We start from the raw sequence: 22,136 nt of genomic DNA, 5'->3' as shown, positions 1-22,136 counted from the left end.
CTCCCTCCCTCCCTCCATTCCTCCTTCTGGTCCCCACCCCCTCAGCTGTGTAGACAGAGGGAATTCCATGTCTGCCCTGAGAGACTCCAGGAGTGTGGGGGGCAGCCTCTGCCCAGCAGAGCAGAGGGCTCCACCCACCCAGCCCCCTACCCTGGACAACTGCAGACCAAGTTGCCGGGGACCCTGGGCAGCGTCCCTGGTGACACTGAAAACCTGGTTCCTCCTACAGCGGTTCTCGCGGGCTGGCTGAGATTGGAATGGTAATTATCTTGCAAATGACGGTGACTGTCTTTCCTGAGTGTGGCTGTGTTTGAGACTAACTGCGGTCTGCAGGATAATGGCCTTAATAAACGACATCTCCGCCTATTGTCGGGGAACAGAGCCTATTAGTTGGGGACGGGACAATAGTGTAATTTCAGGGAGATGGATTCCATTCTTCTCCCCGGGCCGGCCCTCCCCACACCCCAGCGTGTGCACATCACTTTTTTCTTAATAGGACATTTTTCCTCAGGATAATTTGCAAAATGTTAATCTGTTTTTATCATCTCTCATTTGTTTCTCCTTAGAAGTTTGTTGTTGTTACCACTGGGAAGCGCCTGGGTGGTCTGTGCCCTTCCTGGCTGAGCGGAGGAGCAGGGCTGTGGGAGCCAGGCCCGGGCAGCTGAGGGCAGGCCCCGCAGAAGGCATTGGCTGGAGAGACTGAGGGCCACCGTCCTTCCATCGTGGACAGGAACCTGGGGAGGGGACAGCCACCTGTCTTGCTTCACACCAGACCCGGCCTGTGATTCCTCCAAACATGGAGGCTGGGAGCGTCTCCTGCTCAGTGCCGGGGTGTCCTCAGCCTAGAGAAGGGCAGGGAGCACCCAGGACCCTGCAGAAGGCCGCAGGGGTCACAGGGCTGCGGCCTTCCGAGGAACCGAGGAGCGCAAAGACCCCCTCTTCAAACCCGATTCCTGTGACCTAGTGGAAGGGTCTCAGACACGTCCCTGAGAGTAATGGGGATGAGTTTATTGAAGGGATGGGAAAGGGGAGAGGGGACGCTCCCAAGGGACAGAGGGACCGTGTGCTCTCCTCCTGCTCCAGTTTTATTGGGGATCCAGAGAGATTTCCAGAGTCCCCTGCCCGGGCCCACCTCCTCACTTTTGACCGACAGCAAGATGACGTCCGACTCTCAGGTCCCCGCTGCCATGACCACTCTAGGTCCCCTTGGCCCGTGCTGAGGGGTTCTCATAGGACTCTGAACCACACACTGTTTCAGACTTGGTGGTGAAGAGGAGCTGTCCTCCTGATCCCCCAGAGTTTCAGGATCTGGTCACACAAGTCTCCTGGGTCCCTCGAGTCAACACGACCTCAGGGCTGCATCTGGAGTGGGACCCACCCTGTCCACTCAGGCCGGGCACGGCTGAGGGCCAACTGCTTCTTGGAGTCCGCACCGGGGGCCGATTTCACAGAATTATTTTCTTGACCTCCTGTGCCACCATCCTGACCTCTGTCCCCTAACCCAGGGATCATGGCACAGGGCAGGGCTGAGGAACAAGTGCCCGAGGTCAGGGATCAGGTGCTGGGAGCCGGGACCCAGGGTGCCCAGGGCTCAGAGCCTTTCTGCCACAGTCCTGGTGAGGGTTCCGCGCCTCCAGCAGCTGCTGGGACACAGAAGGGCCTGGAAGGTGACCACTGTTCTCCACCACCTCACTGTACAATGGCAGGTGTGTGGTTTCCACTCGGCTGTGCCGCCCTCAGTCCGTACCTGCTCAAAGGGTAGTGAAGGACACTTGGGCCCAGCAGGTGAGGGCGGACCTGGCTGGGCCCCAGGGGGTCAGCTCCTCCAAGCAGGGACCCCTCTGCCTCCTGCTTCTGCTTTCTTGGGGCCACACACTGATGCTCCTCCAACCCGAGATCCCAGGAGAGAACCAGGCAGACATGTGGCGGGTGGGACACCCTGTGACCGGGCGTGCCCAGGGAGGTGCTCCCCAAATTCAGCATGCAGCTGTGGCCATGCCTGAGGAACATTCAGAAGTTAGAACCCAGAAGGACAAGGACACACAGACACATGGCCAGCACACCCGGGGGGGGGGGGGAGCAGGGACCCAAAGCCTGTCCAGGCCCCTCAAAAAATTAGAATTACCATATTCCAACAGGCAGCTCCCTCTGAGTGTGAAGCTAGAAGGGGAAGCAGAGGCTGAGATCCTTGTCAGGCGCGTCCACGGAGCGTGTTCAGACGCGAAAGGCAGAGGCAGCCAAGTGTCCATACATGGAAGAGTGGATAACCAAAACGAGTTCCGTGCATCCCACGGAATATTATTCAGCCGTAAAGAGAATGAGGAGCGGGGATTCGCTGCCGTGTGGATGAACCTCAAACACATCCCGCTGCTGGAGGAAGTCAGCCAGAAAAGACCCCATATTGCACGAATCCATTTGTATGAATCATCCAGAATAGACGGAGCCATAGAAACAGAGCAGATGGGGGTCGGTCGCGGGGGAGGAGGGCGCTGGGAGCAGCGGCTTGCTGGGTGCAGGGTTTCCCTCTGGGATGATGAAACATGGAATGCGTTGTAGCTGACGTCCACACGGTGCTGTGAGCGCACTGAAGGCCACCGGACTGGACAGTAACAATGCTCCCAGGCTCATTTGGTGGTGCTGTGCCTCAAGTTCAAGACATAAGCCAAGAGCAGCGCCCATCCGTTCATCGGGAGGGAGCGGGGCCTCTACCTCGGCCTCTACCTGGCCCGGCTGGCTGTGGTGACGGCCGCCAGGACAATGCACAACCCGCTGGCCAGCTTCTAATTCTGGAGTCTCAGGCTGCAGAGGACGGGTCATTCTCCTCGATCTGCTGTTTGTGCTGACGGGCAGGAAGGACGGAGCGTGGGGGAAGGTGGGACGCAACTGCGCGGGGAGGGGAAGACCCTGTCCAGGCGCACGAGAGAGTTTAGGCCCCAAACAGAAGTCCAGTCAGACTGCCGAACGCTGGGTCTCGGATGTGGCACCAGGAGCAGCTCCTTCAGCCAGAACATGCCTCTCTGTTCATTCCGTAAAGGGAGGGCTGTTTGGGTCCAGGTGCGCAGAACCCCACCCAGGGGAAGCCTGGGCAGGACAGGTGCGGGGAGCTCTGGCAGCCCGCCACCCCCTCCCCAGGTAGCCTTCCCGGCTGAGGACTGGTTTCTTGTGCTGAATTCCAGAACTGGGAAGCTGGGAAGGTCCTCCTTTGGTGAAAGCTCTTCAGTCCGTCAATGCTTTGATGTCTTTTGAATCCTTTGTGGCCCCAAATCAAATAGAAGCTTTTTACATCCCGGCTTGAAACATCCCTGTTCCCATTTCTTTTCACTTAAAGGATTTCTCCCCCCGTGTGATTATCACAAATCACTTCTGAATGGTGCTTTGCCATTCAGCTCCTGGGCATTCATTAAAAGGCAGACACATACAGTCCCATTTACATGTGGCCGTTTTTTAAACACTAGACGCGTGTCCGTGGATATTTATATGTACATTCACGGTCTTCGCTGGCACAAGCTTCGTCTCCCACTTCCATTAATGAAATTATCCTTACAGAATTATCGTCACTAAACAGTTGCCTTCCCAGGACCCCGTGACTCATGGCGATTTCTGCCATTTTCCGTCACAATGACTATGGGCAATTACTCAGGCTCCGTAATTCAATGCCCCGCTTCCTGCCCATGGAGAGTGCTAGAATCAGATGCATTTTTTTTTTATAGCTGGAAGAATGTTAATGGATGTCAGTAGGTTGCAGGAGACAGAGCCGTGCTCAGAGGAAGCAGCCATGTGGATCTCTATCGGTCCCTGCAGCATTTGTAGGGAAAGCTTTCTCCACTTCTCTGTTGCTTGAACAGCAATTACTAAAGCCTTCTACTTGTGAAGGATGCATTAATTAGGTACTTTCTAGAGATTTTTCAGGCTTATCAACCCAAATGTCTGTATAAGCTCCTTGGAGGGAGCCTGTGAAATGCTTATGGAGCATGAATCTCGGCTGAGCCCAGGTGTGGCTCTCCACTCTGCAGCCCGGCTTCAGCCTAGGCCCCTTCCTTGCGGGGGGAGCCCTTTGCTGAGCAGGACAGTGCCAGACCTGGGGGCTCCCGGGAACAAGAGCAAGGTGAAGGCTGCGGCTCGGCCACCAACACCCCGGAGGCTCTCCCTTGGAAGGCTCCGTGGCTCCAGTTTGGGTGTGGAATGTCCCCCCCAGGCCCCTGGGTTGAAGGCTTGGTCCCCAATCTGTGGCACTCTCTGGAGGAGGTGGGACCTCGAGGTGGTGGGGTCTTTGGAAGGTCATGGTGGGAGTGTCCTTGGGGGTGAACAGGCCCCTGCCACGGTGTGCTCCTGCCAGGACATACTGGGCCAGCGCAGTCCCAGACCACAGGGCCGAGTGACCAGGAAGGAGACCTCTGAAACAGGGAGACCAGTCCACCTTTCCTCCACGTGCGGTGATCACTCGGCTGTTTCTTGTAGGATGGAAACCAGACTAACGCACCGTGGAGACCCGGAGGGCAGAGGTGGTCAGCTGCAGGGACGGAAAGGAAGCACCGGGGAACTTGGCCTGTCCCCCCCCCCCCCGGTCTCTGCTGTGTGCACCTGACCTCTGTGTGGAATGGGGTGATCATGGCACCCCTCACCTCAGGGGTGTTGGCCATGGCACACCTACCCGAAGCACCTCGCCACACCAGGCTCGCCTCCTAGCAAGGCGCCCTGCTCTTCTGTCGCCTCTGTGAGCAGAGCATCGGCTCTGGGGGACAGGAAGCAGGTGGCCCCGCCCACTGCCACATCTCAGGCTTCGAGTGGAGCCTGGGGCTAGTGAGTCCCTTCGTATTTGCTGATGGGCTGAACGCTGTCATTGTTTAGATTGTCATCGTCACCATCCCATCACTCATGGTCCGAAGGTGGGATTAGAGAAGATGATAGGTTGACCCAGGTGACAGTGGAATTAGAGAAGATGATAGGTTGACCCAGGTGACAGTGGAATTAGAGAAGATGATAGGTTGACCCAGGTGACAGTGGAATTAGAGAAGAGTGATAGGTTGACCCAGCTGATGGTGGAATTAGAGAAGGGTGATAGGAGACAGCAAGCCGCGTGGGGGAGGTGAGTGTGCTCCTGGTGGGACCCAGGACAGAGACTGGGTGGGTGGCTGGGTCTGGAGCGTGAGACATGGCGCTGTTCGGGGCTGCGTGGATGGGGCGCGTCCCACCAGCTCTGCCCTGCTGCTCCCCGGGTTAAACAGGTGCATATCTCCTGACGTCCCCACTCATGGAGGAAGACGGTTCCCCCAAATTGGAAGGCATAACTCCCAAGGCTCTAAGCTTGCCGGTGACACTGTCATCCTGTCCTGACCCTGCCTCTGCACGGGACTTTGTATCCCTTCCCAGAGTGGAGACCCAGCCTCCAGCCGTGGTGGCTCTCAACCCGTGCCTCACTGAGAAAGCCTTGTCCAAGTCACGTCTCGGCCTCGTGGCGCTGGACGGCCCTCTTTCTTCTCATCCCACCTTTTTGAATCCCCAGGCCCCTGTTCAGGGACGTGACTACCATGTTTATGGAGTGGGTTCTGGCCCGAAGGGAAGCCACTCCAGCCAGACAGTGTCTTGCAGCAAGGACAAAGCTTGTGCAGGAGGTGGCCAGCCTCCACATTCGTGTCCGGGAGACTTGTTGGCAAAGTGCTGCTTAGGCACTTTACGCAGAAGTGGGCACGGTGCCCACCAGCAGCTCCTACCTGAGGTGGGGGCAGCCTGGTCTCCTGGGCCAGAGATAATGTAGGTGGATGGAGCTGGCCGAGGTCCCAGCACTGATTCTCAGCTGACCCTCCGAGGGTCAGCTGGACTTCTCTGGGGCCCTTCGTCCCCCTTCTCGGCAGGCTGGAGTGGCAGGGAGGCAGCCCTGGGGAGAGGCAGGGGAGGTGCAGGGCTGCATTGTCGGCTGCCCCACAGTGACCCCGTCCTCTCTTTAGGGTGAAACATGGATCCTAGAATCCTCTGTAGGACAGGACACAGTTCTGACCTTGGACCTGGTAGAGATGCCCAGTTAACTGTCCTTGAGCCACACCACTCCAGGAGGAGATGCCTGCTGAGCTGGGCAGTGAATATCTCCCAGATCAACAAGTGAAGCCCACATCCGGCACCCTGGGACCCCTACCAGAGCACCCCTGGGATGTAACCCTTGAAGCTCCTTTAACCCCTGCCCCTCCTGAACAGGAGAGTCACAGCCTCTGGGACAGGAGTCCCCTGTGTTCCTCCACCTTTGCTACCGAAGCAATAAACCTTCTTTTTTATTTTTCTCAAAACCATGTCCTCATTATCAAATCAGCGTTGATTGGCCCTGGGGACAGGGACGGAGCTTTCAGTCACACAAGGGGCCAACAGGACAGCAGAGAGGGCTGCCTGCCGGGGGTGTGAAGAGGCACACGGGGCCTGGCAGGCTCACCTGGAACTCTGGCTTGGACAGGTGACCCGGGCTGGGCCAGGCCCCTCCATGGGGCAAAGAGGCCCTGGACTGAGGCATGGGAGCAGGACTCAGGGCCAACCCTGGGGCAGGCTCCTGGGAGGGGGCGGCTGAGGCAGGCGGCCCCCCTGGGTGGCACCACATCTGGCCTCATGAAGACGCTCCATGACCAAGCCCGCCCCCCCCCCAGGTATTCAAGCCAGAATCTGAAGCATTTGCTGGTGCTTGTCTCAGTCCCCGCTCTGCTCCAGTGTCCTGGGACCCAGGGCTCGTCCTCTCTCTCCCTGGACGGCCCCATTCATCTCTGGGCCCTTTCCTGCCTGAGTCCACATCCACAGCGCTGGGTGCTGGGTGACAGGAAGCCGGGCACAGCCCATGAGCACCTGTCCTCGTGCCAGCAGCTTGAAGGGCTGCGTTGGCTCCTGGCTCACCCCATAGCCAGGGAAGGTGGCGGTCACCTCAGACCAGGGGCAGGACGCTGGGCCCAGGTCATTTCATTTCTAATCCAGGTTTGGTTCTTACTCTGAGGTTCCCCGGGCTCACTGCCCCTCTCAGGCTGCGGTCCGCTCAGGCGGAAGCCCGGGAGTGGGACACGGCTCTTCGGGCTCTGAGTGGGACCCGCGGGCAGGATGGAGCAGGGAGGGGCCGTCTAGCCATCTGTCACCGAGTCAGTACCCTGTGAGTGTGCCAGGGTGCGCCCTGGGCTTTGGGGTGGGGGATGCCCATCCCGGATGGGCCACTCGCTAGTCATGGCCCCTGGACATAGGCCCAGCGCCAAGCCCAGGCACGAGCTGAGTGACCCCTCCAGGCCTCAGTTTCCCTGTGATGAGATGAGGAGGAGGCGCAGCACCTACCCGTGGAGACAGCTGGGGGTGGTGATGCTAGAGCCCGAGGGACGAGGGCTCAACATGGCCGATGGCTGCTGTCACCACCAGACAGCCATCACCTAACGCTCGCCACGGTGGCCTGCCTTGCTTCCGAGGGAACTTGAGCCTGAACACAAGGGGAGCCACGGGAACCAGCGAGCTGTGTGGGCGTAGGGTTGGGGGAGAGGAGGTTCCCGTCCTGGCCCCCGGGGCTTCCCCGAGGCAGAGATGGAAGGTTGTGGGCTGCTGCTCCAGGCAGCAACCCCTGTCGGACCTTAGCAACGGCCCTTGCTGGGGCATGCTGGGAGATGCGTGTCCACTTCTTTCACCAGCCATTAGCTTAGGAGAGAGGCTGTCCCCAAATGCCCTGGCTTCTCTTCGTGGCCCGCTAGCAATCTGTCACCAGAGTTAGTCCCCTGTGAGTGTGCCAGGGTGCACTCAGTGAGGGCTCCGGGGTACACGGCCTGGCAGAGGTCAGGGCAGACCAGGGCTGGTGCACGCCTTGGCCAATGCCCAGGTGGTCAGAAATGCACTTTGGAGCTGCAACCTGCCCAGCGCTCTGGTCAAGCCTCAGCCTGCAGAGCGTTCTCCGTTCTCCACCCCTCCTTCCCGTCCAGGTGTGCCTGGATGGAGCTGAGAACATCTGTGGCATCTGTGCTGGTGACTTGCAAGGACGCTGGGGTGAGGGGGAGGCGGGGAGCCAGGCTGCCTGTGGGGAGGGAGTTGCCAGTGCGCTGTGGGCCCCTCATGCTGAAGAACCTGGTGTCCGCGAACCCGGGCAGGAAGGGAGCACGGGAAGCCTGCATGCTTCTCCCAGACAGCCGGTCACCATGGACGGCAGCAGGGTGACACCCGGGAGAGGGACAGAGAATGCAGGGTGGTGGCAGTCGGAGTGGGGGGCGGAGGTCACCCTGCCTCTGACAACACGGGCCACACAGTTGAGCTTTCGGGAGTCGGTGCCTTTCTGCAGGGGTCTGTGACTCTGGCTGGTGAGACAGAGACGGCGTCCTGACGTCACGGGGTCCCCATGTCTGCTGCAGCTCACCCTCTCATGCCTGCCAAGCACACGCAGTGTGCCTCCACACAGCAGATATGCTCCCGCGGGGGCACTAGACACAGCCTGGTTTCCACGCTGGGCAACCATGTTTGGAAAGGACGGTGTCAGGTGCCCTGGGCCCAGGGATGTTGGCCAATGTTGGTAGTCCCAACATCCCAAGGGACTACCCCGAGATGCACCTTCCCACCCACCCTCACAGCCGGGTCAGGGGAAGCCTGTGTGTCAACCGTAAGCAGGGAGAGGCTGTGGGACTCACCCAAGGTTGCACCACTGTGGATGGTGGAGTGGGGACTTGAACTAGGCTTTGGATTCCAAAGCCCCCAGCCTGAGCCTCTCTGGGACACTCCTCCAGAGGAGCCTCGGTCAGGGAGAGGGTGCTCTCCCTGGTGGAGATGCATGTTCAGATTTAGCGGTGCTCAAAGGGAGGCCGACTGCAGATGACCTCGGTAGCCAGAGGGACAGTCAGCAGCAGCGCTGGACCTTGTTTGATGCTGGGCTAAGGAAGCAAGACCTACTGGGGCCAGATGAAGCCCAAAGCCCTGGGCGGTGGCTCTGTCCACCTTGTTCCAGTTAATGCTCACTCAGGGCCGTTGGGCAGGCCGGGCCATGACCTCAGGGCGGAGCTGGCTTCACACGGTCTGCTGCCCACTGTGGTCTTGCTGTAGCTAGGGCTGCCCCGGGGCCCTAGGACACACTCAATGTTGTCCCCAACATCCCAAGGGCTAGTCAGGAACCTGTCCAAACCGTATCCCTGGGTGGTGTCCTAAATCTACCAATTCGGGGGTCTGTACCCACAATCTGGTCTGCAGCTGGGAGACGGCATCTGGGAGAAACGCCTCCCAAGCTCTCTGGCTGAGCCAGGTAGGGAGTCGGATGGGGACCTTCTCCCATCTCCCAAGCTGCCCGGCTGTAATGAGAAGAGCTGGACCTCGCACTGAGTCTGCACCCATGCAGCCCACTCTCATCTGACCAGCACCACGGACCCCTGGGCTTCCTCTCACCTGCCACACCTCCACAGCGCACCCACCGTGGAGCAGGCGTGGTGCAGGGCATGGGGAACACAGAGGGAGCGCACATGTTCTCCAGTCAGCGATCTTGTGGCTCAGTGACACAAATCTGGGGCCGTGGAGCAGTGTCACAAATGCCCCACAAATATCCAAAATGCTAGGTGCCACCCAGCATCATATGGACCTGAAGATCTGGGGTACCACTCATAACTTCAGGTTCCTGAGATGTTGGGGACCACCAGCATTAGAGATTCCCGAGATGCTGGGGACCACCCAGCATTATGGCCATCTGAGATTTGGGGGTATCACAATTACAAATTCCTGAGATGTTGAGGTACCACTAATAATTACAGATTGCTGAGGTGCTGGGTACCACCAGTGTCATAGAACACTGAGGTGCTGGGGTACCGCCAGCATTGGAGACGTTGGCAATGCTGCCTGCACCACTCAGCACCATCCTAGATGCCTGGGAAGCAGGGACTTTGGGATGGAGCACAGGAGGAGCCCCGCCATCCTGGACCATGATCCCCTGCTTCAAGCCTGTCCTCAATCGCTTGAGCCGGAACCACCCCTGTCTAAGATCTGGCTGTGCAGAGACAGAGGCCATGGGGCTCTGGCCTGACCACCTGGCGGCTGGCTGATTGGCTGCATGGGCCATGACCCTGACAGGCTGCCTTGCCTATGGCTCAGCTCCAGCCTGCCAGTCAGAGCAGGGCAGAGCCGGTGATCTCGAACGTCCAGTGTTAGCAGAATGACAGGGTTTGGTGCAGGAATCAAGGGTGAGCGGCTTGCAGACAGCTCATGCTGAAGTGCCTGCTCAGGGCACTGGGCAGTGGGGATGGCTGGGTATTCACATCCAAGATGTCCGACTGGCAGCAGGTCAGCTCTTCCCTGGCCTAGCAGGGCTGAGGACAGAGCTATGCAGACAGGACAGAAAATCCAGGGGTGGGCAGCTGTTTGACCTTGGACTGATGAGGAAGGCATCGACTTCCTTTCCTATAAAGAAGGTGATTAGATGAGGGTGTTTCTAGGGTGAAGCCTGGCTTTTGAGATCAGTGCTGGAGATGGGCACCTTGGCGTTTCAGGACATCCAGGTGACACCTGCCTTAGCCCAAGACCATGGTCCAGGAGGAGGGACCACCGCCATTGTTTGGACCAAGTAGAACAGGTCTTATTGGGTCAAATGGCTCAGGAAACGAGAGATGACTTGACCTTATCAACCAGTGATGGGGACACAGGGCCCTCGAGGATGGGAGGCGCTCACCGCCTCTCGCCTCCATCAGGACCTGACTCTCTGGTCTTGATTTTTGTAGCGTTGTCCACCAGCCCATCAGGGCTGGGCTTCTGCTGTCCTGGCAGCCTATGGTATCCTGGTCACAGAAGGCAGTCAGGGTCCTGTGCTGTGGTGGATGGCATTGACAACCTCAATGTCATGGCGTCCCCGTCACCAGGCACTTGGCCAGGTGATTGCATTTCCTGACATCAGGAGGTGGGCCCTCTGAATACGGGAGGTCTTGTGACTTGCTTTGGCCAATAGACAGCAGCAGGAGTGCAGCAAGCTGCTTTCAAGCCTTGACTCTGGGCCCTTGCTGGTTTCTGTTCTCCTCCTTCAGTATGGGAACAAGCCTGGGTAGCCTGCAGGAGCACGAGAGGAGCCGGCCCATGCCTGTGGCCAATGATCAGCTGACACCAGCAGCAGAGCTGCCCTGCTGAGTCTGCCTACCTGCTGCCTGCAGGGTTGTGTGTTAAGAAAGGATTGTTCTAAGAAACCGCATTTGGGGTTGCTTTGTTCTGCAGCAGCAGGTAGCTGGTGCACTGTGTAGGTGCATGCCAGCTCCGGGGTTCAACCCACAGGTGCCATGGCAGTGGACAGCAGTGCTAACCTAGGTGCATGCCAGCTCCGGGGTTCAACTACAGGTGCAGTGGCAGTGGACAGCGGTGCTGACCCTCTGGGGCCTTCTTCTTCCTGGGTACAGGGAAGACCACCTTCCTCCTTGCGGTCAGGTGTGGCCCTGTGAACAGTACTAACCAGGGCCCTGGGACACGTGTTCCTTCTGAGAGGAGAAATTCCACTTATTCTCCGGCCCCTTCTTTCTGAGTCACCAGGATGGAAGGGCAGCGTGTCCTGCTGTTTTGGACCCTGGGGTGGATTCTGATCCAGGGTCCCTCTGGGAGGTCCTTGGAAATGCAGAACCAGGTGGCTGCTTCTCCACAGGGCGTGGCCCTCGTGTGTGTGTGTGTGTGTGTGTGTGTGTGTGTGTGTGTGAGACACTGTGTTGGCTGTGTTCCGAACAAGACCCTGACTCTGGCGAACACACTACTTTCTGCTCTCTCAAGTGTTCACAGTGAGTGGAGGTGGGCCAGACCCACAGGTGCGAGAAGACCCAGTGACCGGGTGGGCCTGCCCTTTCCTGAAGCCGGCACAGGTGTGCCTCCACTTGTGGCCAGGTCACCTCCAGAGGAGCCCGTTAAGTGGAAAATGCCTCAGGTGGGAAGGTCATTCAGGGCCGCGCTCCACCAGTGCGGCCTGGCCTGGCCGCATGGGTGTCCCTCGTGGGAACCGTGGCTCCTGCGGACGCCAGCGCCATCCGAGGGCTGTGCCGCAGATCCCTCGTCTAGCACAGTGGCTGAATTCAAAACCCCAAGGGCAGCTTTCTGACAACTGTCACTTTCCCACGGGCACAGAGTAGAAAGTGACAGGTCGGCCATTGTCAGCCGGGGGCCTCTGCGTGGGTGTCCAAGTCAGCCCCTAGGGGACTTGGTGGTCTGAGTGTGACCAGGCTGAGGAGACGGAGGGGCCTTGCTGACCTGGGAGCTGGTGTCTGGAGGTGTGCGAGTCCCTGCTGACGTTTCGGGCAGGAGTCTGTCTGTCTGTCTGATCGTTGTCCTTGGGAGCTCCGTGGGGTAAAGCACCGTCAAGGACTCCTCCAGCCGAGCGCTCTCTCTGGGACTCACAGTGATTGAGCGCCCAGGCTTGGCGATAGGGTAGGGGTCACAACGGGGTCCCTCGCCTTGTGGGTCTGGGAGTCTGACAGATAGTCAGGCTCTTGGGCATGAGGATGCTTGAGCCTGGGACACCCCTGGGTGGCCGTGGGTTCAGGGAGGTGCCTGTCTTTGTGGGTTTGGAACCCAGCAAGGCCTGGCACGTGGAGGGTGGCGGGCTTGGCGCAGAAGCAGGCTTGAGCAAAGGACCCTCAGCGGGCGCTCCTGGGCCAGCAGAGCGGAGCTGGGTCAGGCATCCCCAGGAGGCCCGGCCCCTGTGACCTGCAGCCCCATGAGGTGCTCCCAGCATGCCTTGCTCCTCTCTGCCCAGTGGCTGCGTGTCACAGCCTGGAAGAACCCTTTGTGGGGACAGTGATGTAGGAGGCCTTGCTGAGCTCTGGGACCCTCGGGTCTGCGGTGGAATCCATAGCGGGAGGCCCCGCGGGTCAGATGTGGGCCGGCTGCACCCACGGACGTGAGCTGGGCACCCGAGCAGGGGCTTTCCTTTTCCTTTTAGCCTCAGCAAAGACAGGAGCTGAGATGGCGGCAGGAATGGGAGCCGCGAGGAGAGCAGGTGAAGTGCCCCGCACACCCATGCACACCTGCCACCGTCTCCCCGGCACAAGGCAGCTTCCGGGTCCGTGTCTCCCTCCCTGGGCCTCGGAGTCCCCAAGAGCAGAGGCCAGGCCCCCCTCTGCCTCCCTGCCTCCTGCACAGTGCAGAGAGCCACCTGGCGAGAAGCACCCGGAGGGCGGGGCGGTTCTGGAGCAGAGCGGGGAAGCAAGGCGCGCGCTCACCGTGAACACCTGTGTCCTCATCTGGGGACAGCTGCGGGGTTCCCAGCTCCCTACGGGGCATGTGGGCCAGGGCACCTCCCGCCTCTGCTTCAGGTTTGCTTTGCACTCCCTGCCCCCACCCCCAGGGCGGTAGGACGAGGGCTCCTGTCACCCCCAGCCCTCTGCGGAGGTCCGCTGGCCTGGCCATCCCTCCGGGTCTGGGTGAGTGGCCTTGCTACTGGTCTGTCTGTGGGGCAGGAAGCTGAGAAAGTCCCCTTTGCCCTTTCTGAGCCGTCACCATTGAATTATTCTGGATTCGCCTCTTTCCCTACCCCTCCTTTTGCACTGTGTCAAGTTCATCATCAAGTTCAGAGAAGGCAAGCCCTGAAAACCCAGGATGCTTCTCTGAGCACATTTCTTCATGGCCCAGGATAGTTCCGTCCTCATGAAAACGGGAAACAGAAGGTGGTAGTCAAGTGAGGTGAGGGGCAGAGCCGGGGTTCTAAGTGGGGAGCCCCAGGAGATGTTGAGTCAGGTCTGGGGACACTTGTGGTGTCATAGCAGTTAGGATGTGTGGTAGTCAGCTTTCTGTCACTGTGACACAATACCAGAGATTGCACTTGTAGAGAGGAAAGGTTTGCTTTGGCTCCTGGTTTCAGTCGGTGATTGCTTGGCCTGCTGTCTGCCTGTGGACACACCTCATGGTGACCAGGAAGAAAAGAGAGGGACAGGGAGGAGCTGGGCACAGCCCCAATGACCTACTTCCTAGGCCCTCCCCGAAGGGTCACAACCCCTGCCAACAGCACCACAGGCAGGAGACAAGCCTCCAAGCTTCCTGGGCCCTCGGGGGCATCCTGGGGTCCAGACCCTAACCACTGCAGGGTTAAAGGGCGAGGCACCCCGAAGAGGCCAGGGATGGTGCCACGCATCTCGAGGCGTGTGAGATGACCCTAGGAGTGCCAGGTGTCAGCGGTGCCCCACAAGACCCCCAGAGCACAGAACCTGGGGGTGTGGCCATCGCTGTCTCTGGAGGGACCACCGCTGAGTCACAGGACCCCTCCCGCCTCACCCATCTCTGATGTGAACCAACCTGCCCCTCCCACGAGCCACCCCCTCTTGGCACGCCACCTGCTGGGCTGCCGTGACACCCCTGTGTCCCTCACCTTGGGTAGAGGTTCAGTGGAGAGGCGGGGACATGGCCAACCGGGCAAAGGCCCACCATCAGCCCCTCAAGAGGAGAGCCTCCAGCTTCCCGCTGGGGACGTGACCGTTCCTCGTCCCAGACAGACCCAGAAGACACAGGGCTGCCCGCGTGGGCACGTTTTCCTGTGAGTCCGCAGCCCGGCCACGGTGGTGCCACGTGCTGTGATTGACGAGGGGGCTTTCGTATGGGGACCTGCACGGCGTCCCCTACGTGGCTGCGCCATTAGCCCCGCCGTTTCCTGGTGAAGGTCCACGTCTGCCGAGGCGGACATGTCTGCCCGCTTCACTTCACAGTCTCCTTTGCTTCACGAGGGGTCCCTGTGCCTGGGGGCGGCTGCGTCTGGGATGCTGCTGGGTTTGGGGAGTCCTGGCCAACCCAGGTCCGAGGAACTCGGGGGACTGGAGGTTAGACCTGAGGTCGGGATGCCTGATGTCACCAAGGCACAGGGGCCCAGGGGGGCATGGGTGGGAGGGGACCTGGGTGGCCGGCACAGACCCGGGGAAGGTGGGGTACTCTGGGGAGGTTGATGGCTGCACAGGGAGCTGAGTTTGGTGGGAAAGAAGCTGAAGGGACGTCCAGGGAAGTTAGCTGTGCCCAGTGGGGAGGAAGGCGAGGGCCATTGGGAGGTGATGGAGGACACAGGCCCAGGAGTCTTCAGAACTGACAAGTAATGAGATTCAGGGACCGAGGGTCAGGAGAGAAAGGAGACTGTGGCCGAAGGTGGACGGTTGTCAGCATTCAGAGGGGACACCAGCCAAATTCTGCAGTAGGTTCTATGGGGGGGTGGCTAAACTGGGGTGGGGTCCCTGGGGGTGACTGGGTGGGGTGGGGTCCCTGGGGTCACAACAAGGTGGAATGGGGTCCTGGGGGCATGGGGCCCCTGGAGTGTGGTAGTTGCTGGGACAGTGACCGGGCTGCACTGTGGACACTGCTCGTTTAGTTTCTGGGGGTCTCAGAGGTGGAACACTGAGAGCCTGAGGCAACGTCTTCCTTTGGAGGTTCTGGTAGTTCCGGCTGAGGGTGGGCAGCACTGCCCAGAGCAGCTTCTGTACCACTGTGGTGCTCCCCAGACAGAGCTGGTGGGGTGGACAGGGCAGCCTGGCTCTCTCATCCCAGGTGCCCGGGCAGGTGATGGACACCAAGGGGAGCCGACAGCCCGTGTTCCCAGCCAGGACAGATCTGCATGATCCTCAAGGATGCCACCCACCCAGCTGGGTCAGCAGTGGGGCTGGCGGCCACAGGCCATTGGGAAGCTCTTGGAGGGTGGCAGGTCCTGCTGTCTCAGGGTGTCTCTGGAAGCCACCGGCTCTGCCTTCAGCCCCCAGCTCTCCTGGTCTGACCAGCGCGTGCATTAGAGAGGCGGCCAAGCTGGGGACCAGGCTGGGGGTGTGCAAGGGGGTGTCCCCAGAGGCATGGAAAAGGCAGCCGGAGGTCTAGACAACCTGTGCTCGGTCCGGACATGACTGGATGCTGCCACTCTGAGTTCCCTTTCAAAGCACAAGAGGATTGCGACCTGCCCACCCGAGGCTGAGCTCTGTCCCTCGATGCTGCAGGGGAGGACCAGTCTCCTCAGCATCTCACGGGAGGCTTCATGTAGACACAGCTGAGGGAGGGGCTCCCGAGGGACAGAGGCACGAGCAAGGCTTGGGAGATGGAGACACCCGCGTTTGAGGGCCCTTGGCCCCTCTTCCTGGGCGGCCTGATGTTGAATGGAAGCAAAATCTTGCTGGGCTCCCCTGGCCTTGGACTGGACCCCGGGATTCCTGGTGTCTCCAGCAGTGTTGGCCTGGGAGATGGCTGGGCAGGGGCCTGTGGCCTGTGTCTGTCCAGCACTGAGCCCCTCCAGGGGCACCCATGTCCTAATCCTGTCTGCAGCCCCAAGGTCCAGCACAGGTCCAGGCAGAGTAGCCCGCTAAGGTCTGGAGGTGCGGTGTCCCCCAAAAGCTCGTGTGTGAGACGATGAAGATTTCAGAGGTGGCATGATTAGATTATGGGGGTGGGAGCTCATCGGAGATCAGGCCCCGGGCCTGGATTAGCTGCAGGTGATCGAGGTAGCTACGTAGGGCTGGAGAAGGCTTTTCACGGGGGCCGTGAACTGGGGTCCATACTTTGTCCCTGTGTGTGGAGCTCTCTCTTGGCCTCACCTGAGCCAAGGCAGTGGAGCTGCTGACCATGGACTGAGCCTCTGAAACCTGGAGCCCAAATCACCTTCTCCTCCTCGGTGTGTTCTCAGAGGGACTTGGAAGAGCGTAAAACCAGCCTCGATGCCCACGCCACGTCCCTGCCTGTCTCCTTCCCAGCCTGTCAGCCCTTCCGGAGACTTCCATCTCCTCCCGGGAGCCCTCCTCTCATTGGGCCTCCTCTTCCCGATCTCTGTCTATTTACGGGTGGGGGTGGGGGTGCTTTCTCTGGCAGCGGAGGCCGGGGGTCTGCCCTCTAGGGAATAAGTGAACGGATCAAGAACCTGGTGGGGCATCGGTGGCCGCCCACACGGGGAGCACTGTGCCCAGTTCAGAGCCCCGAGCCCCCGTGTGACTGCACCCAAGGACAGGGCCCAGGAGGAGGTGAGTGCAAGTCACATGCGTGGAGCCCTGAGCCCACGGCACCAGCCAGGGGAGGGCATGCGGGTCTCTGTGTCTGCCAGGTGGGCACACAGCAGAAACCCGCTCTCTGTGGGCCTGGGGTCAGGCCTCAGTCGACACTGACCCGAGGTCACCTGGAGGTGGACCTCCGCATTCCAGCCGAGTGTGGTGTGGGCTCTGGGGGCCCGAGTCGACTGGCCTCACCGTGGGAGGACGTGTCAAGTCCATGGGGCTTTCCTTGCCTTCTTTCCTGCAGCCACCAGTTAGGGGCTTGGTCAAGTGTCAACTTCGGTGACTCTGGGCCACTCTGACGGAGTCCCGAGCCCCTGGCTGGGAACTCTTGTCCTGGAAGCCATCCAAAGGTGGCCCCGACAGGGATGGACCGCGGAGGTGCAGAGCAGGGGGAGTGGAGCTGCTCCTCGCGGACAGCTTGGGGAGCAGCCTGGGGATGGCCGGAGGCTCGCGATCTGGCCGCAGCCTGGGGCCAGGTGCAGGGGAGGGGACCGTAGTGCCCCCAGCTTGAGTCTCCCTCAGTAACCGACTTTGACTTTGGCATCTCCATCGACTCAGGCAGCTCCAGGCCCGGGTGCCCGTGGGCCTGCTGAGCCGCTGAGCTCCTCCGCCTCTGACCCGCAGGGGGACACTGGTTTTCACTGCATCCGCCGTCTCGTCTGCCTGACCGCTCAGAGAACAGCGCCTTGGCAAGGCAAGCTCCGCGAAGCCTTAGTGTCCCCTGAGCGCTGGGCGTTCTCTGGAGAGATGGCCACTTGCTCCTTCTCATGCATCCTCCTCACAAACCCTTGTGAGTGACGTCGGGTACCCAGGTCCGTTCCAGATCCTGGAGAGAGGTGGGCAGACGGCCAGGAGCATCTGTGCTTTGTGCAGCTTCTTGTCTTGTTGTGGGTGGTACAGAGAACAATCTTTAGAAAGAAGACAGATATTTTGAAAAAAAAAAAATCTGGAATCATGAGAGTGACAGAATAGAAAGCACTCCTGGAGGAGGGGAGAACTGAGCAGAGACAAGAAGGAATCGGCCGGGTGAGGATGGACGAGGACATTCCAGGCAGAGAGGATGATAGTGCAAAGGCCCTGGGGCAGGGCTGAGCCTATGGTGTGTTGGAGGAACCCAAGGGAGGCTGGACTCCAGTGTGGTGAGGGCAGAAAGAAGGAAAACGGCCCAGCAGAGTCAAGAGCCCCCTGTTGGCCTTGTAGGTGGCTGAGAAGCCTCAAGGTTCAGGGCAAGGGGAGGCCACAAACGGGGGGTCCCAAGGAGAGGGGAGCTGGCTTCAAAGGCTCGTGGGGCTGCTGGGGATGGGGGGCCCTGAGGGCTGTGGACTTCTCTTGCCCTCTGGGCAGCTCTTGTCTCCTGCCTGGCCCCTGCTTGGCTCTGCCCCTCTAGGGTGTCCCACCCGAGAGAAGGCAGAGTCCTGGCCGTGGCCCCTGGACAGGTGGGAGGCCTCGCTCCCTCGCAGTCTTCTTGCTGTCCGCCGGCTCCGTCGACCCCACCCCCTGCTGCCCACCCCCCACCTCTTTCCACTTATTTCCTTCCTGGATCTTGCAAATGTCAAAGAAAACAGTGATTCTACGGGACCAGACAGTGCTTCAGCATCTCACGCTCAAGCCCCGCGGGGTGGACGGCATCCAGGGCCATCTCACGGGGGCGGGGAGTGTGGCGCTGGGGAGGCTGGGGCTCCACTGGAGTCTGGGCAGGGGCTGCAGCCGAGGAGGGGGCGGTGGTGTGGAGTGTGGCCCAGCCACCAGCGGATTCCTGAGACGGCAGCCCTCACGCCAGCGCGGGGGACTTGGACAGGGAGGCGGGGGTCTGGCTAGGCGGACTCCGGGGCCCTTGCTGACCCTGGGCCTCACGAGGAGAAGGTCTAGGAGCCAGGGTCCCAATAGAGGCGGGGTCCTAGGGGCCCGTGGGGAGAAGGGGAGGGACGCAGATGGCTGTGGAGGCCTCACCAGACACGGGACGGGCTCCTCTCGGTGGCCCAGGGGTCTGTGACCTGCTGGGTGAAGGGGAGGCCTGGGGCAGGTGCTTTGGCCTGGGAAGATTTGAAACCTCAGAGGCAGGTCTGGGAGGGGTGAGCAGCCAGGCGGACCTTTGGCAGAGATGTGGGTGGGTCCCACGGAAAGGCTGTGTGGCCTGTGCATGTGGGGACGAGAGGACTGAGCCCAGGGCCACCTCACCATCCAGGCACAGTAGCCACAACAGCAAAGGCAGCTCCCCTCTGGGGTCTGTCGGGGTTGAGCAGACTGTCCCTGGGCCTCCTGCTGCCCGGGTTCTGGGAAGGCCTGGAACCAGGTGGGCATGCAAAGTGGAGTTGCCGTGTCCTGCTGGGGACAGCACAGGTTGCGCCCACCCATCAGGGGGCCAAGGATCTGAGCACCCGGGGTGGGCTCACCAACCTTCCTGGCGCAAACCAGGAGCAGGTAGGGCTGGGTTACGACTCCCCCCAGCTCAGGGTGTGCCCTGTGGCCTCCTGGCCTTTCTTTGGCTGGTCCTCTCCAGGGAGAGCCTTCCTGCTTTGAGCCAAAGGCTTCCTTTCAGCACAGACCTGTGCAGTGCCAGCCACTGTGACCTCCCAGGGCCAGGTCGGGGTGGGGGGGGGCAGGGCGGTTTCCTAGGGGTGTGACAGGACTCCTGCTCCCCTGCCTTCCTGGGTCCTCCCTGGGCTTGCATTCTGCTGGGACTCTGCCTGGCCCTTCTGACCTAATTCCAACTCACTTGCTGGGCTTTCTTATTTTCTCCGACTCCGACTCTGCTCCACGGGGCTGTTCTATCACCAGGCGATTTTAATCTTCGTGCAGAGACTTTCTGTGGCTTCCCATTTTCTGTTTCCTTTGAATTTCAGCCAACGCCCGGGTGAGGTGCTGGATCCGCTGGCTGTTTGTTGAATTATTCAAGGGGCTCCTGTATTATTCCCTTTGTGTCTGCCCATGTGGTTTCTTGCCAGAGGTCTGACTTACATGGGAAGCTGATGGCCTACTGTGTGTCGGGTACCGATGAAGCAGTCTTCGCAGGCAGCTTTGCCCCAAGAGAAGCTTGCTCTCAGTGGGGCCACGGCATGCTCACAGGATCTGAGACAATGGGCGTAAACACCATGGCCAACACGCGAGGCGGGTGCTGCCAAGGAGAAGTCCGGGCCAAAGTGGGGAGGTGGGGATTCTCGATGCCGTTGGAGAGTCCAACAATTTCAGTTCATTTGTTCAGTCAACAGATACTTGCTAGATGCTATTCTCTGTATTGGGAATACAGCAAGGGAGGCCCTCACCCATTCATCTACTCATCTCCCATCCATTTACTATCCATTCATCATCCCTCCATCTGTCCACCCACACGCCCACACATATATGCAGGCATCTCTCCATCCGCCATTCATTCACCTGCCCATCCGTTCTCCATCCACACATGTGTCCATGCAAACATCCACCCACCATTTCTTCATGCATCCATCTATCCAGCCCATACACCATCCATGTATCCCTCCATTTACCCATCTACCATTCATCCATCCATCCTTATCCATCCATCTGACCATATACTGTTCATTAAACCACCTGTCCACTCATCCATCCATCCATCCTTCCATCCATCTATCCATCCTTCCTTCCTTCCAACCAGTCATCCATGCCTTCATCCATCCACCATTCAACCATCCACCTGTCCATTTATCCATCCATCCATCCTTCCATCCATCTATCCATCCTTCCTTCCTTCCAACCAGTCATCCATGCCTTCATCCATCCACCATTCATCCATCCGCCTGTCCATTTATCCACCCATACACTCTCCCATCTACCATGCCTCTGCCAGTCCATCCCTCCACGCAGAGACAAATCCACTCTAATACCTTCACACAGACACTCCTTCAGATGCCGTGGATAAAGCAGTAAACAGTCCCTACTGTCATGGAGCTTGGTGAGCAAGAAGAGTGGGATTGGCTTATAATAAAGCTGAGGAGAGTGTCCAAAGGACACCAGTCCTCCCCAAAATAAACAAGATAATTTTAGCTGATGATAACTTCTGTGGAAAATAAAACAGAGAGAAAGGACAACGGGTGGCTGAGGGAAGAGAGGACACTTTGTCCATTACAGGGCTACCGACAGCCTGGGCAAGACCTGGACTCCACCCGCCCCACCAGGAAGGGGGCAGTGCTTCAGGTGCGGGGGGGGGGGGTGGCAGCACCAGTCCTCACATCTCCGAGTGACGCCTGTCACTCACAGGTGGGGGACTGACCAGCTGGTGTACCCGGTCCTCCAGGACAAGGACTGAATGAATAACGAGGCTGGCCAGCAGTCAGCAGCCTGCAGGACAGGGCCGAGCGCTGCTCCATTTCCCTTTCTTGGCTGCATAGATCAATAAAGGATTAGACCCGGCTCTTGTCATTGACATTGATTGATTTTAGAATTTCAGAGGATGTTAATTTTAAGATGGCAGCATTGGGGGACATTTCATTATCTCCCATTAGGACATGGAGAGCATCGAGTATTTTAATCTGGGGGACTGAATTATTTAGGGTCGGACATTGACGTGCCTAATGAAATATGTTCCCTCTTTCTTGGGGGCTTCCATATCTGGCTGCGGGAATTATTCATTAACAGAGCGAGAGAGTGCCCTTCTATTAGGGCCATTAAAGTGTTCTATTACTGATGATCTATAAAGGGAAAAAAACACGGATCAGACTCCACCAGGCACACTGGAACACTCAGGATGTCATTAATTTTAATGATCTGGTCCAAAATCTCAGAGCCATTAAAATAAAACTTCAAGTTTGGGGGAGGGGAGCAAAGAAATGCATCCTAAATTATTGCTAATGAGTAGGAAACATTTAAATCATGCTAAATCGACCTGAGAGTCTCGCCTAACACCATCATCAGCAGCAGATTAGCTCAGTTCATTTCTGCTGGGCCCCCGCTGGGCCGAGCCTCTTGGCCCCCCGGAAGGTCCCAAGCCTCCACCTACTGACCACGTGCCTTTGCTCCTGTCCACCCTGGGGCCCGGAGGGGGGTGATCAAAGACCAGCTAACGGGAGGGGAGGACTCTGACTAGAGCAGGGGGTCCCTCATAAGCCACCACCTGTGCTCGTGGGCCGGGGGACGCTGTGGGCTGGATGGCACGGAGCACGTGGCCCCTCTGTCCCAGAGACTCTTGGCTCTCTCTGTGAGGCTCCTTTAGGGGCAGGGTGTGCGTGGTGTGGGCGGGGTTGTGATGACTCCCATGGC

The sequence above is a fragment of the Urocitellus parryii genome, chromosome 11 (genome assembly GCF_045843805.1).
Source record: "Urocitellus parryii isolate mUroPar1 chromosome 11, mUroPar1.hap1, whole genome shotgun sequence".
Lineage (NCBI taxonomy): Eukaryota > Metazoa > Chordata > Mammalia > Rodentia > Sciuridae > Urocitellus > Urocitellus parryii.
The sequence above is the reverse complement of the archived record's forward strand: the minus strand, read 5'-3'. Positions refer to the sequence as shown.